Below are 17,488 nucleotides of genomic sequence, written 5' to 3'. Positions count from 1 at the left end.
CTGTGTGGAGTTTGCACTTCCTCCCCGTGTCTGTGTGGGTTTCCTCCGGGTGCTCTGGTTTCCTCCCACATTCCAAAGATGTGCAGTTTTGGTGGATTTGCCATGCTAAATTGCCCTTAGTGTCCAAAATGTTAGGTGGGGTTACTGGGTTACAGGGATATGGTAGGGGCGTGGGCCAGGTAGGGTGCTCTTTCAAAGGTCGGTGCAGACTCGATGAGCCGAATGGCCTCCTTCTGCACTGTAGGGATTCTGTGATACCCAGATCCTGCCTTCCCCCACCCCCTTTATTACCTTTTCCCCATTTACAGGCTACGTTTGCCTCTCCTAATAATAACCAAACCATCTGCAGCCCACTACCAAGCCAGAGACTATAAAACCGTGACCACACCTGGCAAGCTATGCCTTACCCCAATTGAGCATTGTGGTTTTCCCACTCCCTGGAGTGGGAATATAATGTGTGTGCCATGCGTAGCTCTGCAGCATGACTCACAAAGCACCAGATCCGCCTTTAATCTCCCACTCCAACCTCTTAGCCCCAGATCAGGGACTGCCTGTCTTTCAATGAGCTCTCCCATTCCTTCATGACTGATCACAAAACAGACTGCCTTCTGCATTACTCCGCCCACCAAGAGACTCTGTTCAACCTGTCCCTCATGTGCAAGCCTTTTCCCACCCCGGCCTCTGTGAGTCTCTGTGCCATCCATCTCTTGTGTGCCCCCTCATATTCTGGAGTCTGCGTGCATCCCCTCCAATTCGTACACTTCAATTCCTATTTTCATCCTGTGTCTACATTCTAGTCTTCTAAGTTGGGTTCCAGCTTCCCCACACCCTGTCTCTCCTCTTCCTACCAACGTCCCCTCACCTCTCCAACCCCACCGTACCTCATTGTCTCATATGTGTCTGTTATCTTTCCCGCTCCAACCCCACCATGCACCATTGTCCCCCATGACTCTGTCGTCCACACCCCCAGCAATACTGCTGTCTGTTTCTGAGTGCAACCCTGCAGCACAAACTGAGCGCTGTCCACCCGGAGTACGGAGGCACCCACCATAAGTAGGCGAATCCCACAGCGGAGAAACACACCGTGAGCCAGCCAAACCTACAACCCGACAAGTATAGTGTCACACTGGCATTTCTCAGAACCCGGAGCAGTGCTGTTACAGGTGGGCTTTGAATGTTGCACCCACCTTGAAGCCACGAGTGAAGTGAGGGCAGACAGTTGCACACCACTTATATCTGGTCGAGACTTAGGCATGTTTAATTTCCCACTGCAGTGGCATATAATTGGGAGGGGGAATATGACCCTGGTAAGTAGTGTTTTAATGAATATTCATGATATGCAAATGCATGCAAATTGTATTGCAGATGTCGGTCAGCAGGAAACCCACACTGCCATCAGCCCTCCATGAAAGTAATGAGGGGAAAATTCCGAATTAATTTCCCGCTGGCGGGATTCTGACATTTGGCCTCTCTCCAAATTTTCTGCTGCCTGTCACAAAACCCGCCAGTGGCAGGACTGGAATATTCCTCCCTAAAATAGTACAGTGGACCATGGTACCACACTTTCTTTTTAATAAACAATTTTATTGAGGTATTTTTGGCATATAAAACAATGACATTGTATAGTACTGTACAAAAAAGAAAAGCAAATAACGCATAGTACAAACCACAACTCCATTCTCGCAAGGACCTGCCTAAACCACCCCCTACTCTACCCAACCAACCCTCCCCACCCCCTGCTGACGGTTAATTCTCCGCGAAGAAGTCAATGACTGGCTGCCACCTCCGGGCGAACCCCGATAGTGAACCTCTCAAGGCGAACTTAACTTTCTCTAGACCGGGAAAGCTCGCCATGTCCGATAGCCATACTTCGGTCTTCGGGGGCCTTGAGTCCCTCCATGCCAACAGTATTCGTCGCCGGGCTACCAGGGAAGCAAAGGCCAAGACGTCGGCCTCCTTCTCCTCCTGGACTCCCGGGTCCTCCGACACCCCAAACATTGCCACCTCAGGACTCATTACCACCCCAGTTTTCAAAACCCGGGACATGATGCCCGCGAATCCCTGCCAGTACCCCCTGAGTTTAAGGCACGACCAGAACATGTGCACGTGATTAGCCGGCCCACCGGTGCATCTGGCACACTTGTCCTCCAGCCCGAAGAATTTACTCATCCTGGCCATCGTCCTGGTGCATGACCTTAAACTGGATCAGACTAAGCCTGGCGCATGTTGTGGACGTGTTTACTCTGCTCAGAGCTTCTGCCCAAATACCATCCTCCATCTCCCCCCCGAGCTCCTCTTCCCACTTAAGGTCCTCAGTCTGTGTATCCTCTGCTCTCATTAGTTCTTTGTAAATATCTGAGACTCTACCCTCACCTACCTCTCCCCTCAATACTACCCTGTCCTGCCTCCCCTTTGGCGGGAGGCGTGGGAAGGACGGCACCAGCCTGCGCACGAAATCCCACACCTGCAAGTATCTAAAGTCATTCCCTCCCGCCAGCCCAAACCTCTCCTCCAACGCCCTCACGCTCGGGAAGCTCCCTTCCAAGAACAGATCACCCACCCTCGCAATCCCCGCCCTCCGCCACAGTCGATACCCACTGTCCATGTTCCCCAGGGCAAATCGGTGGTTACCGCAGATTGGGGTCCACACCGATGTTCTCACTTCCCCGAAATGCCTCCTCAACTGGCCCCAGATCTGAAGAGCCGCTACCACTATAGGGCTGGTGGAGTACCGCGCCGGCGGGAGCGGCAGAGGCGCCGTAACCAGGGCTGCGAAACTGGTGCTCCTGCAGGAAGCAGCCTCCATCCGCTCCCAAACCGACCCCGTACCCACCATCCATTTCCTTATCATCGCTATGTTGGCCGCCCAGTAGTAGTTGCTGAAGTTCGGCAAAGCCAGCCCCCCTTCCCCTCTGTTCCTTTCGAGAATCACCTTCCTCAGCCACGGGGACTTCCCCGCCCAGACAAATCCCAGGATAATTTTATTCAGCCTCTTAAAGAAGGACCTCGGGATGAAAACGGGGAGACACTGAAATATGAACAAGAATCTCGGGAGAATCGTCATCTTAACAGTCTGCACCCTCCCCGCTAGTGACAGCAGGAGCGCATCCCAACTCCGAACCTCCTCCCTCACTCGTTCCACCAGTCGGGACAGGTTGAGCATATGCAACTTGCTCCAGTCCCGTGCCACCTGTATCCCCAAGTATCTGAAGCTTTCTCCTACCAGCCTGAACGGCAACCCCTTCAGCCTACTCTCCTGCCCCATCACCTGAATTATGAACAACTTGCTCTTAGCCACGTTCAGTTTATATCCTGAAAACTGGCCAAATTCCCTCAGGGTTTCCATGATACCGTCCATCCCCGCCATTGGGTCCGATAGGTATAACAGCAGGTCATCCGCGTATAACGAGACTTTATGTTCCACTGCCTCCCGGACCAGCCCTTTCCAGCCCCTAGAAGCTCTCAGAGCAATTGCCAGGGGCTCTATGGCCAGCGGGAACAGCAGTGGGGAGAGAGGGCAACCCTGTCTTGTCCCGCGGTGCAGTCTGAAATAATCTGATGTCGTCCTGTTCGTCCTTACACTAGCCTCTGGGGCCTGATATAACAGCCTAACCCAGTCAATGAATCCCTCTCCGAACCCAAACCGTCCCAGCACCTCCCACAGATAGTCCCACTCGACCCGGTCAAAAGCCTTTTCCGCATCCATAGCTACCACTATCTCTGCCTCTCTGCTCTCCGGGGGCATCATAATCACATTAAGCATCCTTCTTAGATTGGCCACCAGTTGCCTACTCTTTACGAACCTGGTTTGGTCCTCCGCAATTACGTCCGGTACACAGTCCTCAATTCTAGACGCCAAGATCTTGGCCAGTAACTTAGCGTCTGCGTTGATCAAAGAGATCGGCCTGTAAGACTCACAAGCCTCCGGGTCCTTATCCCATTTCAGAATAAGTGAAATAAAGGCCTGCGACATCGTCGGGGACAGAACCCCTCTGCCTCTTGCCTCGTTAAAAACTCTGACCAGCACCGGCCCCACTATCTAGGCAAACTTTTTATAAAACTCCACCGGATACCCATCCGGCCCCAGGGCTTTACCCGACTGCATGACCTTCAGGCCCCCCAATACCTCTTCGATCCTGACCAGGGCCCCCAGTCCACCTACCACCCCCCTACCCACTCTTGGGAAGGTCAGTCCGTCCAGGAATCGCCTCATCCCCTCCGGTCCCCTGGGGGGTTCGAAGTGTACAGCTTACTATAAAAGTCCCTAAACACCTTGTTCAGCCCTGCCGGGTCCCCCACCAGATTTCCCTCCCCATCCGCTATCCTTCCAACTCCCTAGCCGCTTCTCTCTTCCTTAGTTGTTGAGCGAGCATTCTGCTGGCCTTCTCTCCATGCTCATATATCGCGCCTTTTGCCTTTCTAAGCTGCTCTACGGCCTTGCCTGTAGTCAGCACCCCGAACCCGGCCTGCAGCCTCTGTCGTTTCCTGAGTAACTCTGGCCTCGGGGACCCCGCGTAGCTCCTATCCGTCCGTAATATTTCCTTAACCAGTCGGTCCATTTCCGCCCTATCTGTCATGTCCCTATGAGCCCGGATTGAGATCAGCTCCCCTCTCACCACTGCCTTCAGCGCCTCCCAGAGCACCGCTGCTGAGACTTCTCCGGTATCATTTACCTGCAGGTAATTCTGCATGCATCTCCTGAGTCTCTCACACACCGCCTCGTCCGCTAGCAATCCAACTTCCAGCCTCCATTGTGGGCGCTGAAAGCTATCCTTACAAATCTGTAGATCTACCCAGTGCGGAGCATGGTCCGATATGACAATTGCCGAATTCTCTGCCCCCCCCATCCCGGCCAGCAAGTCCCTACTCATGACAAAGAAATCAATTTGGGAATACACCTTGTGTACGTGGGAGTAGTACGAGAACTCCCTCGCCAACGGCCGACTAAATCTCCATGGATCAGCTCCCCCCATTTGCTCCATGAACCCTCTCAGTTCCTTTGCCATCGCTGGCAACCTGCCCGTTTTTGAACATGAGCGATCCAGGCTCGGGTCCAGGACTGTGCCAAAGTCCCCACCCATGATCAGTTTGCGGGAGACCAAGTCTGAGATCTTCCCTAGCAACCTCCTGATAAAATCCACATCGTCCCAATTAGGGGCATACACACTAACCAAGACTACTCTCACCCCTTCGAGCTTACCCCTAACCACAACAAATCTGCCACCCCCATCCGCAACTGTACCCTCCACCTCAAATTGAACCCTTTTATTATTCAGGATCTCAACCCCCCTAGTCTTAGTGTCGAGCCCCGAATGAGAGACCTGACTAACCCAGCCCTTCCTTACCCTAACCTGGTCTGACAATTTCAGGTGCGTCTCCTGCAGCATGACGACGTCCGCCTTCAGAAACAACAAATGCGCAAACACACCCTCTTCACTGGTCCATTTAGCCCTCTAACATTCCAGGTGATCAGCCTGGTTGGGAGGCACTTCACCCCCCCCTTTGCTGATCAACCATCCCCTTTCCTTGGCCAGCCCCCCATCCATGTGTCGCGCATCCTCTGGCCCGATTCGTGGCCGGCTCCACCGATGACCTCCCCACTTTTGCCATGTCCAATTTCCATCCTCGTCAGCAGATCAACCCCCCCCCCTCCCCCCCTAGCAACACCATCCTACCACATAACCCCTGCTCTAATCTAACTACATGAACACCCCCTACCTGGCTTCCGTTGACTAACCCACCCAGCTTACCTGGTGGCTCCCAGCTTCGGCACCAACGTGTCTCCCACCCATTGTTCCCTGGCTCCCCTCCCCCCGGCCCATCCATACCACTTCCCCAAACCAGTGCTGTTTAAACAAATACTCTATACAAGTCAGAAACATCCCCAACAATAGTGCAATTTAAATCAAACAAATAGAGATAAGAAGTACCAGGCACTCTCAGCCCTTCCCCTCCAAACACGAATAAAGATTGCAAAAAATTCCCCCGAAACCCCCATCATAACCGCAGCTTTTAACTATTTTCTTTTTTATATTTTCCCCCTACCAAAACTCCAACCAAACAAGTAACCCAAAAAGGAAACATTCAAGGAAACCATGAAAAAGAACAAGAAAAACACATCGCAACCAAAATACATCCACCTAAAAAGGTCGAAAAAACAAAAAGAATGGACCCAAGCATGCAGGCATCTCTCACAGCGTGAGAGAAACAAAATAGACTTAAAAGTTCTACCATGAGTCCAAGAGTCCTCAGCTCAGGACCAGCCCTCGCTTCTTAACAAACGTCCATCGCCTCCTCGGGTTCCTCGAAATAGTGGTGCTGACTCTCATACGTAACCCACAGTCACGCCGGGAAAAGCAGCCCGAATTTCACCTTGTTCTTATACAAAATCTCCTTCACCTGTAGCCTCCCCTCCTCCTGGCCACCTCAGTACTCAGGTCTTGGTAAACACGCAGGGTGCTATTGTCTCAAGTACAGCTTTGTGTGCTCTTAGCCCATTGCAGAACCCGCTCCTTGTCCAGGTACCTGCGGAACCGGACCACCATCGTTTGTGCAGGACCCCTTCATCGCGGCTGCCTCACCTGGACTCTGTGTGCCCTGTCCACCACTGGCGGGCGAGGGAACACCTCGTTCCCCAGTAGCTTCTGAAACACACCCTCCACATACGCGGCAGCATCCAGCCCCTCAGCCCCCTCCGTGAGGCCAACGATTCTTACATTCTGCCGGCGAGATCTGTTGTCCAGGTTCTCCAGCCTTTCCAGGAGCATTTTCTGCTGATCCCTCAACCTCCGAATCTCCATGTCCGCCACAGTTTGAAAGTCAGCCTGCTCCTCCAGCATCTTCTCCAGCTTCTGGAGCTTCTCAGCCTGATCATCCAGCCTTTTTTCCAATCGGTCTATCGACTTCTGGAGCGGCTCCAAGTTATCGCGTTTCAGAGCTAAAAAGCCCTCCTGCATGGCCTGTAGCAGCTGCTCCATTGTAGGCTGGGCTGTCGGCGCCTTGCTCTGGACATCGGCCATATTGGTCTGGCTCACAGCCTCCACCGTGCCCTTGCTTGACCACTTCTTCTGCTGTTTACGGCCCCTCCGGCTTCTTAAGTCCATACAACTTTGTATGGGTTCAGTGCCTGAGTACTATTGCTTTTCAGTTCCGCGCTCAAAAGCGCAAAGAAGTCGGGGGAACAGGTCCAAAAGTCCAACCGAAACAGGAGCCACCAAATGTGCGACCTACTCCCTCATAGCCACCACTGGAAGTCTCCACGTTACATCACTTAACTAAAAACTAAACTAGCCAAAATACTCATATATTTAGAGCTGGATTCTCTGATTTTGAGCCCAAGTGCGGAGGGTCTGTGGAGTTTTACATGAAAAAAATCGGCACCACCCCCTCACCGATCCTGCGACTGGTGAGGGGCTAGAAGACGCCTAAAACTCCTGGCTTCCACGATAAAAACGACTGGAGAATGGCCGGGTCCGTGACCACGCATGCGCATGGTGATGCCGTGGCCACGCATGAGCATGATGCTGGCAATGCGCGGACCTGAGCTGCCAGATAGTGCCCCCGTGGCCACATCCTGGCCACCCCCCACCAGTCTCCCCAGCCCTCATTGAAGCCCCTACGGCCAGTAGCACGATTCCCGGCCCACTGTGCTGGCGCTGGACACAGTCCACAGCGCCATGCCGGGTTTCCGACCGCTGAGACTACATGTCAACCGCACGGTCGGGTGCCCGGCCCATCGGAGGCAGAGAATCATGGGAGGGCCTTCTGGTGAGGCACTAAGGCCATCCCCAAGGCGTGCACCACGACGGCGCCATTTCGGAGGGTGCGGAGCATACAAAACCTGCGTCAAACAGGCGCTGCCCCTGATTTCGGCGTCAAAAGGGATTCTCCGCCCGATCGCCGATTACGAAATCACCGTTGGTGAACGGTGAATCCCGCCTATGATTGCAGGAAAGCAGAATATGAATATGTTAAAGTAAAAAGAAACCTGAAATAAATAAGTATGTTGAATAGTGTTATGGGCCAGGGTTTAGAGAATCACAGAGTGTATCATGGAGTTCGCCTGACCCACAACTTTTAATAGATTGTGGTATGGGGAGCACACGGCTCACTCTACAGGTATGGTGCAACAGAAATGAAAAAGTATTTTTTAAAACAAAACAATGTTTATTCTGTGAACTCAAGTTAGCCTTTTGAAAACAAACAGTGAATATCTTCGGAACCATTAATTCAAAGATAACCCCCAAAGAATACAACACTAAGTAACCTGTATGCTGTCCTTTTACACCCAAAAGACTTAACAAACCTTTAAACAGAAGCACATCAGAATTTACATTCACTACTGAAAACATTTATAATTCTTCTGAATTCACCAAATGATTAAGAGATAGTCCTTCGTGGCAGAGAGCTCAACAATACAGCTGCTTTGGCTGACTTCAGCTGCAACACACTGAAAAACGAAACCACAAAAACAGCGACACACCCAAGCTTTTCTCAAAGTGAAACTAAAAACCAGAACCAGAGCTCAGCTCCACCCACACTCTGACATCACTGCAGTAACATGAGCAGCCAAACATTTCTTAAAGCGACATTCTCATGACACTTCCCCCCAAGAAAAAAAACCCATCAACTTCAAGATGGTTTCATTTTTCAACTTTTCACCATCCTTTAAGAAATGCACAAAGTAAATATGCTTTATCGTTGCAAAAAACAACATACGCAAACCGGTATAATAATAGTCCATTTTTTTTTTGTTCTTCTTCCTCCAACTGAAACTCCTTCTCAATTAACAGTCTCTTTGAACAAGAAGGTCTCTGCACGATCCATCCATTTCTCTACGCCTCGGCATTTCGCTTTAAAGTCAGATACTTTAGTTCAATCTGATCACGGTGTCCCTTGCAATACTCCAACACATGAGCATTGGTTATCACAGAGTCAAATGACTGTTGAAAGTCTGCTGTCCACTGAACTTTTCGACATTTCTTCAGCAAGTCCCATCAGTGGAGCAATCACGCTACAAAACTTTTGCACAAATGTTCGATCAAATCCACTCATGCCAAGAAATTGCATTATTTCCCTTTGTCTCAAGCGAATCGAAAGCTTCTCAAGGAAAGTGACTTGTGCTTTTCCAAATTGATTTTTGGCTAGGTTTATCACCAAACCCGCCTCCTGAAGTCAATCGAATAACTCCATCAGATGTTTTAAATGGTCTTACCATGTCTGGCTGAAAATTACAAGATCGTCGATGTATACCGCACAATTGGGTAATCCTGAAACGACTTTGTTAGTTAACCATTGAAATGTGGCTGGGGCATATTTCATGCCAAATGGCATAACTTTAAATTGGTATAGACGATCTGGAGTCACAAAAGCTGAAATCTCCTTCGCCCTTTCGGATAAAGGTACCTGCCAGTAACCTTTAAGTAAATCCAATTTGGAAATAAAAGCGGACTGTCCCACTTTCTCAAGGAAATTCTCCAAACGTGAGATAGGATAAGAGTCCATTCTTGTAACTGCATTAACCTTTCTATAGTCCACACACAACCATTGGGTACCGTCTGGTTTTGGCACCATCACTATGGGTGAGCTCCATCAGCTGCAACCCACTTCAATTATGCCATTTTTCAGCATACTCTCAATCTCTTTGTTAACCTGTGCCAATTTTAAAGGGTTAAGTCGATATGGATGTTGTTTGATCGGAACAGCATTTCCCACATCTACATCATGTCTAGCCATTTTAGTACTTCCCAATTTATCTCCACAAACTTGTCCATGTGATATCAATAACTCTTTCAGGTCAGTTTGTTTTTCCTCTGGAAGATAACTCAACAATGTATCCCAATTTTTAAGAACATCCTCATTTTCCAATTTAATTTGAGGCATGTCAAATTCACAGTCATCTGGATTTGGTTTGTCACTTTGAGTTATAATCATTAAAACCTCCTTTTTCTCTCCTTCCCTTTCAAAGTACCTTTTAAGCATATTCACATGACACACTCTTCCTTCCATCTGGTGTTTTTACCACATAATTCACCTCACTTAATTTCCTTTCAATCTGATTAGGTCAACAAAACCTAGCTTTTAAAGGTTCACCTACCACTGGTAACAATATTAAAACTTTATCTCCACTGGCAAAACTACAAACATTGGATTTCTTGTCCGCGACCCGTTTCATCACATGTTGTGCAACTTTCAAATGTTGTCTAGCCAATTCACCTTCTCTATTTAATCGTTCCCTAAAATTTGACTCGTAATCCAATAATGTAATTTCCGATTTCTCACCCACCAATTTTTCCTTAATCAATTTAAGTGGTCCTCTTACCTCATGACCAAAAATTAATTCAAAAGGACTAAATTTGGTTGACTCATTAGGTGCATCCCTAGTTGCAAACAGTACGAATGGAATTCCTTTATCCCAATCCTCTGGATAATCTTGACAATAAGCCCTCAACATTGTCTTTAATGTCTGATGCCACCTTTCTAATGCTCCCTGCGATTCTGGATGGTACGCAGTTGATTTAAATTGTGTTATTCCTAAGCTATCCATAACTTCTTTGAATAACTTTGAGGTAAAATTTGATCCTTGATCCGACTGTATTTCTGTGGGTAGTCCATATCTAGTAAAGAATTTAAGGAACTCCTCCACAATCTTTTTAGCTGTAATATTACGTACTGGAATGGCCTCTGGAAACCTAGTAGACACATCCATTATAGTCAAAAGATATTGATTCCCACTTTTTGTTTTAAGAAGCGGTCCTAAGCAATCAATTAGGACCCTTGCAAAAGGTTCCTCAAATGCTGGAATGGGTATTAAGGGCGCTGGTTTTATCACTGCTTGAGGTTTCCCTATCACTTGACATGTGTGACATGATTGATAATATTTAACTACATCTTTATGTAGCCCAGGCCAATAAAAATGTTTCTGGATTTTAGCTTGAGTTTTCCTTATCCCCAAATGACCTCCCACTAGTACCTCATGTGCAACTCGCAACACCTCCTTTCTATACCCTACCGGCAATACTACTTGATGAACTTATGCCCACTTTTCATCTGCCTGCATATGTAAAGGTCTCCATTTTCTCATAAAGACATCACTTTTACGGTAATAACATTCTGGTATACGTGTCGATTCCTCTTCCGTGTATGCTTTCTGATACATCCGTTTTATTTCTACATCTTGCTGTTGTAACTCTGCCAATTTTCCTGAACTTAAAATATCCGCCTCATCCTCCACCTGTTCTTGCTCTTTTTCAACCACCTGACCAAAAATCATATCTGATAATTGCACTTCAACTTCATCTTCACTCTTTGATTTCTCCTCTTGTCTTAACCTGTGACTTTGCGACCTTGTTACTACACAATCCGGACAAATCCCAGGATATTCGTCCTTCAACACTTCAGTTGTCTGATTTTCCACTGGCTTATCAACCACAGTAGGCATCACTCCCATTTGCGATCCAGCTATATCATTACCCAAGATAAACTGTATTCCTGGACAAGAGAGTTTCTGTATTACTCCTACTACCACTTCACCACTCTTCACTGGACCTTCCAACCTTACCTTATATAATGGAACACTACTCTCCTCTCCCTGAATTCCACATATTACCACCTTTTCTGGCAACATTCTTCCCAAACTACATAACTCCTCATCTCTTACCATTAAAGATTGACTAGCTCCGGTATCTCTTAAAATTGTGACTTCTTTACCTTCTCCTCCTGATACACATGAGTAAACTTTACCCACACAAGTAAATTCTTTAAAGACATCTGGCACCTTCTTATCAATCACCTCTTGAACAGTCTGTACAATCTTTTGCACCTCCTTCGCTTCCCTTGGGCTTTCCTTTACCACTTTCACAAACCCCACTGTCTCATCCTGTTTTACCACATCAGCCTTCCCAGTGCTTTTCTTCAACCTCCAACACTGAGACTTTACATGGCCTAGTTTATTACAGTGAAAACATTTGAAACTTTTAATTTCTTTTCCACCCTCCTGGATTTCTTTTTTAATCTGAGGTACACTCTCATTATCTCTCATCAGATCACCTTTACCATTACCACTTGAGTATTTCTCATATCCCCAGTTTCTATCCCTCACAGGCTGAAACTGATGTTGGAAACCAAACTTTGATTTATGAACTAATTCATAATCATTTGCCATTTCTGCTGCTAATCTCACAGTTTTAACACTCTGTTCTTCCACATGAGTTCTCACTACATCAGGAATTGAATTGTTAAACTCCTCCAAAAGTATAATTTCTCTGAGAGCTTCATATGTTTGGTCTATTTTCAAAGCCCTTATCCACCTATCAAAATTACTCTGTTTGAGCCTTTCAAACTCCATGTATGTTTGACCAAATTCTTTCCTTAAATTTCTAAACCTTTGTAAGCTTCAGCACTAGTTCATATGCACCTCAGATGGATTTTTTCACCTCCTCATACGTCCCAGATACCTCCTCCGGTAGTGATGCAAACATTTCACTAGCTCTACCTACCAGCTTTGTTTGAATCAGTAATACTCACATGTCCTGTGGCTATTTCATTTGTTTAGCCAACTTCTCAAATGAAATGAAAAAGGCTTCCACCTCCTTCTCATTAAACCGTGGCAATGCATGGACATACTTAAATAGATCCCCACCACACCTTCGATTATGACGCTCTGTCTCACTATCCTCATCACTATCATCCAACTAAACGTTTCCCTTTACGTCTGCCAATTTTAACTGACTGCCATGTTTCATGGCCATTTTTTGAAGTTCAAACTCTCTGTATCTTTTTCACGGATCTGTACCTCCCTTTCTTTTTCTTTCTGTTCTGCTAGGGCTATTCTTTATTTCCTCCTTTCTTCTCTCTCCTTTTCTTTGTCCTCTCTATCTCTCTCTCTTTCTTTTTCTTTTTCCTCTCTTTCGTATTCAAGCTGCTTTAATTCTTTCTCATGTTCCATTTGTTTAATTTGTAACTGAATTTTTGCCATTTCCAATGAGTCAAACTATATCTCAGGCAACTTTAAATGCTTAACCACCGCCATAATTACCTCATCTTTTCATATTTTGTCAGGTAATGTTAACTGCAATGTTTTTGCCAATCTAACAGTCTGCTTTTAGTCTCTGTCGATAAGGTACAGCGTGTAACCATCTCCACCTCCAAAAACCTCTGAGCCTCTGAAAGAGCCATTGTCCACAACACACTCCCCACTTAAACTAAAATACCACACCTGAAAAGTAACCACAATATGTTCACCCCTCACTGTCTTTAAGTTCACTAAGCCAATTCAATAGATAGACTTTTATCCCGGACGAGCCCCCAAATGTTATGGGCTAGGGTTTAGAGAACACCAAAGTGTATCATGGAGTTCACCTGACCCACAACTTTTAATAGATTGTGGTATGGGGAACAGACGGCCCACTCTACAGGTATGGTACAACAGAAATGGAAACGTTTTTTTTAAAGCAAAACAATGTTTATTCTCTGAACTCAAGTTAGCCTTTTTAAAACAAACAGTGAATATCTTCGGAACCATTAATTCAAAGATAACCCCCAAAGAATACAACACTAAGTAACCTGTATGCTGTCCTTTTACACCCAAAAGACTTAACAAACCTTTAAACAGAAGCACATCAGAGTTTACATTCACTACTGAAAACATGTATAATTCTTCTGAATTCACCAAATGATCAAGAGATAGTCCTTCATGGCAGAGAGCTCAACAATACAGCTGCTTTGGCTGACTTCAGCTGCAATACACTGGAAAACGAAACCAAAAAAACAGAGACACACCCAAGCTTTTCTCAAAGTGAAACTAAAAAGCAGAACCAGAGCTCAGCTCCACCCACACTCTGACATCACTGCAGTGACATGGGCAGCCAAACATTTCTTAAAGCGACATTCTCATGACAATAGTGCTCTAGCTAAAGTCATCAATATTATTTTAGTTAATGTCTTTTAAAAAAGGATGAGGATCTGGTGCGCACTGTGATTGAGAGTTGCAAGGCTAAGTATAGACAGAGATGATCAAATGTTTGAAGCATGGTAGTTCATGTGCTGCTGGAACCAAGTAAATGTCAGGTCATGGAAGGCAGCTGCTCTGAGTCTGGATAGATACTCTTCAGTTTGAATCGTTTTACCTTTGCAGGAACGAGGAAGACCGTTGTATGACCTTGTTTCATTGCATGAAGTGTTATGGGTAGAAATCGTGGCAGAATGGGTTGTACGTGTCTCAGGAAAGGATTGCATTTGATTGACTGAATGGCCTCTTCTCAGTTTATGCTTCATGTTCTTAAATCAGGAACCTGACAACTGGCAGGAGGAGATCATCGAAAACTTGCTCTGAACCATATTCCAGTCCAGAGGTGAAGGAATTTTGATTTAGCCAAGGCATTCTAATGTCCTTCAGTGTACTCCACGAAGTCAAAAATCATCATGAAAGTGGAAGGGGGTAGGAAGAGCCAGTATTACGTTAAAAAGAGGCAGACTGAATGGAATCCAGGTTACTAAGTAGCACTATTTCAGGAGACAATGGGCGGGATTCTCAGTTGCCCGATGCCAATATCGTAATCGGCGATCGGGCGGAGAATCGGGAGTGGCGCCTGTTTTCGGATGCTCCGCCCCCTCCAAAACAGCATCATCGGGGAGAATGCCGCACACCGTTGGGATGGCCTCAGGACGTCCCCTGAAGGCCCTTCCACCCCTTCCTCCGCCCCTGATGGGCTAAGTTCCCGATGGCGCGGTTCATTTGTGCTCTCAGTTTTTGTTAATCTCGTGTGGCGGCTGCAGACTGTGTCCAGCGCCACCGCAGTCGGGGGGGGGGGGAGCCATGTTGCTGGCCCGGGGGACTTCGGCGAGGTCTGGGGGACTGGTGGGGGGGTAATCGGGGGGTGGCAAGGGGGTGGTCGAGGGGTCAATATCTAGCAGGTGGGGTCTGCGCGCGGCCAGCGCCATGTTATATGAAGCGACCGCTGCAGGTCGTTGCCGTGTGCATGCGCGGCCATTGTCCTGGCCATTCTCCGGCTTTTTTTAGCGTGGGAGCCGTGAGTTTTACCCGCCGCTGCTGCTAGTCCCTCACCGGTCCCGGAATCGGTCAGGGTTCAGCGCCTATTTTGGCATTGTGAAACAACACAGTTCCCACGGCAGCATTGCACTTAGCCGCAAAATCAGAGAATCCAGCCCAATACCTTCTAACATTCAGCTCAATATTTGAGACAAATTCAAGTAAAAGTTGCATTCCTTTCCAAGACGTCGGGTCAAATATCACTCCTTTGCAGAATTTTGGTAATAGCTGTAAAACCCGAGCACAATTACTTACTGTTAATTATTCAATTATAGTAGGAATGCGGTTAAAGAAACCTTGAACTTGTGACAATCTTGAGCCCAGTATCATGAGGAGTTGGCGACAGGTGACAGTGTCGGATGGCAGCTGGACATTTCTTCTTCTAAAATTAGGTCAAGGAACTTTCAATTGGACAAGGAAAGAATCTATTGCAACAAGGGCTAAACATAGCTGGACCTTAATTCCCATTTCAGTGAACATGGCAGTTTGGGAATGCGTGATTTTATCCAATAAATTACAAGTAAATACAATGGATAAATGAGATAGAATCAGACACCTTCTATTCTGTAACAAAAATAGAGAATGCTATAAATGGTCAGCAGGCCAGGTAGCATCTGTGAAGAAAGAAGCAGAATTGATGGGCTTTCATTTGCTGTAGCAATGTAGGCCGTTGTTAGGATTACCCTTGCATGTTTTGTTTTATATATTTTTTTGCATATAAGGTTGCTGAAAGCACATCAGTGAGGGAAACTAGGCATCTGGGACCTGAGTGTACAGGGAATGCAATTGTGGATCTCTTAATCAATCAGATTGAAGTATTGCGATGTTAACAACAGAAGGACTGATAATGAGATTTAAATTGGAATTGTTAAGTTCAATGTCAAATTATGTACAGAAAGAAATAAAGAGGGGAAGGTTGAGTGAATTAGGACTGAGAGAAGAAACAGAGACATAAATTACAAGCTTTACATTTTTAAAATCTCCAACAACAATTAAACCCCAAAGTATTGAAACTACCTGTAATTATTAATTTTCAGTATTGGAGAGATTAGCTGGCAGTAAATAGTACTTACCATGTCATTAAAAAGGTACTTAACCTGAAATAGGCAACATTTGACTCTCTGTGCCTGTTCGGTTCATTAGTTGATTGCAAATAAAGGAATTCACATCATTTAATGCATTTCAATGGTGGGCCAGTTGTATAGGATTGTGCAGGATATATAGCACAGAAACATGAAATTCAGTTCAACCAGTCCATGCCAGCGTTTACTCTCCACTCAAGCCTCCTCCCATCTTTCCTCAATGAAACCTATCGTAACCTTCTATTCTCTTGACCTCGCATTCTTGTCCAGCTTCCGCTTAATGTATCTATACTTTTCGCTTCACCCACTTCCTGTGGTAGCGAGTTCCACATTCACACCACTCTTTGGCTGAATACATTAGTTCTGAATTCCCTATTGTATTTCTTGGCAATTATCGTCGATTGATGGCCTCAATTCTGCTCTTGCCCTGAAGAAGAAACATTAGGTGGAATTCTCCCATCTGGGATTAGCTTCCATGTCCGGGGTGGGAATGGGAAGTGTTTGCCACTGCAGAGAATGGCGGGAAACTACACCATATGTTCTGACCCCAACCTCATTACTTACGCACCCGGAGGGCACTGCCATATTCCGTTGTGGGGCTGGAATGGTGCCCTACCGTCATAGCTGGGTGCCATTTTGAAAAAGTTACTGATCCACCGTTAAAGAAAGAAGATGGATCTCCTGAAAAAGAAGATGGACCTCCAGGAACACTCCGAGACTGGAAAATGGGCCTCCTCAATGACACTCAATCTAGAAGATCCACCTGTATGTGCTCCTCCACCACTGCCGTGCTGTTCCAGGGTCCAGGTTTGCTGGTGGCCTCCTTCCCAAACTCCAGAGGCAGCCCCAGGCATTGTTCAGGTAAGTCACAACTTCTGCATTCTGGATTGTTCCAGACTTGTTCCTGCTGGCATGCAGAGAATTGTGCATGGGTGCAAGATCCGATTGGGCCTCTATCCACATCCCATTAGTGGGATGCAACTCAGTTTCATGCCGGCCTCCAGCCGGGTTTCCGATCCACCATGGTGGGCACCAGCAGAAGTACTCGTGGGAAAGGCACGCCGGAGTAAAACAGATTTTTGGACTCTTGCTGAATTCCCTGCATGCCATTGAAATTGCCGGTGGGGCCATGGGAGAATTCCACCCATTCTCTCTGCATCCACTCCATCAAAACCTTTCATCATTTCGAAGACCTTTCTAGATCACCCCTCAGCCCTTCTTCAACCGAAAAGAGATCCAGGCTGTCCAGCCTTTCCTGATATCCTGACCAGGTGTCATAATTGTAAATCTTTTCTGCACTCTTTCTATTATTTTTATAATATAGCAACCATAACACTGTACTCTTAAGTGTGATCTA

At 46.8% G+C, this 17,488-nt stretch overlaps 2 protein-coding genes across 16 annotated transcripts in view; one reads left to right on the top strand and one right to left on the bottom strand.

Annotated features, from left to right (window-relative positions):
* The window catches only part of tnnt3a (troponin T type 3a (skeletal, fast)), an 80,309-nt gene extending 79,551 nt beyond the window's left edge, over nt 1–758 (bottom strand). For 13 of the 15 annotated variants that reach the window (XM_072466318.1, XM_072466319.1, XM_072466330.1 and 10 more), the window contains exon 1: nt 754–758. The gene's annotated coding sequence lies outside the window, so the exon portion shown is untranslated. The remainder of the gene's footprint in view (nt 1–753) is intronic. The other 2 variants (XM_072466324.1, XM_072466332.1) reach the window with 1 other exon arrangement.
* prr33 (proline rich 33) overlaps nt 1–17,488 on the top strand; it is a 73,953-nt gene that overhangs the window by 23,488 nt on the left and 32,977 nt on the right. The gene's annotated exons all lie outside the window — the stretch shown is intronic.

Source organism: Scyliorhinus torazame, chromosome 10, assembly GCF_047496885.1.
Source record: "Scyliorhinus torazame isolate Kashiwa2021f chromosome 10, sScyTor2.1, whole genome shotgun sequence".
In the NCBI taxonomy this organism is placed as follows: domain Eukaryota; kingdom Metazoa; phylum Chordata; class Chondrichthyes; order Carcharhiniformes; family Scyliorhinidae; genus Scyliorhinus; species Scyliorhinus torazame.
Note: the sequence above shows the minus strand (reverse complement) of the source record. Positions and strands in the feature narration are given on the sequence as shown.